The sequence below is a fragment of the Protopterus annectens genome, chromosome 1.part2 (assembly GCF_019279795.1).
Source record: "Protopterus annectens isolate FY-2018-M chromosome 1.part2, PAN1.0, whole genome shotgun sequence".
Taxonomy (NCBI): Eukaryota; Metazoa; Chordata; order Ceratodontiformes; family Protopteridae; genus Protopterus; species Protopterus annectens.
Window position 1 is genome coordinate 172542985 of NC_056727.1, and position 2323 is coordinate 172545307.

Sequence of the window (2323 nt, forward strand, 5' to 3'; positions counted from 1 at the left end):
CGCACCATATCTCCTCAGTGGTCGGTTGCTTCATTTCCCTACCCTGTACCTCCCCTTTGATTTCCCATTGGTTCATAGGTTGGTACTAGTCTATCGGCCCTAGGGCCTATACAAGCCTAGCCATAACAATTCCCTGACTATTTCTTCCCACACTATTTACTTCCCTAGACCCGTGTCTAGCAGGGCGACTGACATGACCCCGGGGTGAATTTCCTTTCTCCCATCCAGTCATCAAGGTTCCTTTTGAAGAGGGACAAAGAGGCGCTCTGTTTGACATGTATAAGAAAGCATCAACGTAATCAACAGGATTCAAACCTGTGTGGGGAAACCCCAATGGATTTCAAGTCCATCGCCTTAACCACTCAGCCATGATTACAACACGCCTTCTTCCTGGATTGATTTTCACTTGTGTAATATTCTAATACCTGTTTCCATTGCTGTTTCACTTATTCCCCCTCCAATCCTCGTGTTAGTCTTTTTTTGTTGTTGTTTTTGCCATCCTCCCATGTTCAGGAGCTTCCTGTGTAATTCATGTTTCTGCACTGTTTTTGTTCCCTTCTGTGTTTTGAGTGAAGATGGTTATAACTTCTGCACTCAGCAGTCTGATAATATTCATTTCTCTTTCTTACCAGATACTGTCCATTTTTTCACACCCATACACTGAATTCCCAAGTATGCTCTACTTCTTTTTGAATTATGTTTCCCCAAATCTACTGTGCCTGATTCGAGACCTCCTGTGCCTACCCGCAATACCAGGATATTTACATCATTTGCACCTCTTCCTTCTGACACCTCCAAAATCTACTGTCCTCTCTTCTTAACCAATCTCATGGGATTAGATGCTCTCTGTGTAGTATTCCCAGGCTTTCCTCACTCTCTGTGCTATCTGCATTGCCTTCTTCCAGTATCCTGCAACTTCCATCCATCTTTTTTCCCTTTCCTAATTCTTTGACGCAGTGCATTCTTTCCCTTATCTCTTCATGGATCTGTTTGGTCATTTACCTGCCTAACCTTCTCTATTTTCTCCAGGGTACAACCAGCTCCACTTTTGGCCTCCTTTCTTGTTTTTCCTTTTTTATATGTCCTCCCTGTATTCTTTTTCTAGGTTTCCATAAGTACCAGATAGTTCCACCACTGGACCTCTGGTATTTTCTGTTTCTGTATTAACTCCTCCATAGCTTTAAATATTTCCCCCATCATCCTTTTCTCTACAAACCAAATCTTCATCTTGAGATATCCTACTTCTCCTCCAGATTTTTTATTTTTATTTCCTATCTTTGTCCCCACTCTTATGTTTTTCAAAGTTTTGGGGAGCTCCCTATACCCTACTTTATGAATCCCAGTTATTTTAGTGCTTCCTCATTCATGCCCTCTTGTGAGATTCTCCACGTCTCCCTCTCCCTCACTCTTAGTCTCTTTTGCTTAACCACCTTCCCTTCTGTTTTTATCCAATGTGTGATGATACATGTCACCTCATATATAGGGGTATGTGGGAACCCTCAGCTCCTCTTTTCCATTCATTCTAATTTTTGCCTTGCTAAAACTTTTCTTCTTAACCTTTAATGACCCAGTCCTCTCTGCTTTTTTGTATTTATTGTAGTCTTTTGTCCTTAGCATCTATGATGTTGAATAGATGGGTGATTATTGATAGTATCCTTATCGTTGTTGTATTAATTCTCCCAATCAATATAAATCTCTTGCCTTTTTTCTAACTAATAGTTTTTTCTCTGTTTTCTCTCTCACTGTCACCCCAACATAGAGCTCTGGGTACTTGGGTAATTCTGCCTCTTTTATCTCACCCACCCCTTCCCCTCACTTTTCCTAATCTCAATACTGTCTTTTTGTTGTTGCACCTATTTCTTGCCATTTCAGGAAACTTCTCAAATGTATCTTTTATAGCTCCCACTGTTGTAGTTATATCCTGTGACATTTGCATAGAATACAACTGAGTTTTTTATGCTCTCCTTTTCTTCCAGTATTGCTAAATTTTGTCTAACTTCCACTGACTGCTCCTTGGTAAAAAAACATCCCCATCAGGTCCCACTCTGTATACTTGTCTCCTCATATACTCCTTAATTTATCAGTATTTTAATGTCTGGATCTTGCTATATAGCCATAATCTAACATATGAACTTTTCCACATGTTTTTGCTACAGTGTCTTCCATAGCTATTTCAAATTTAGTATATGAAATGCATTCTGCATCTCAAAGAGCACAATCCCACCTTTCCCTCCCTGTTTTTGTTTCTCCCTGTGCATAAATTCCAGAAGGTTCTACCATTTTATGTCTTCCTTCTCTTCACAAAGCCATTTTACCCTCATTG

At 40.1% G+C, this 2323-nt stretch overlaps 1 non-coding gene across 1 annotated transcript; it reads right to left on the bottom strand.

The window, feature by feature from the left end:
- Positions 1-294: 294 nt before the first annotated feature.
- Positions 295-376, bottom strand: TRNAS-UGA. Its single transcript has one exon. It is a non-coding gene; the product is annotated as a tRNA-Ser (tRNA).
- Between the last annotated feature and the right edge of the window lie 1947 nt (positions 377-2323).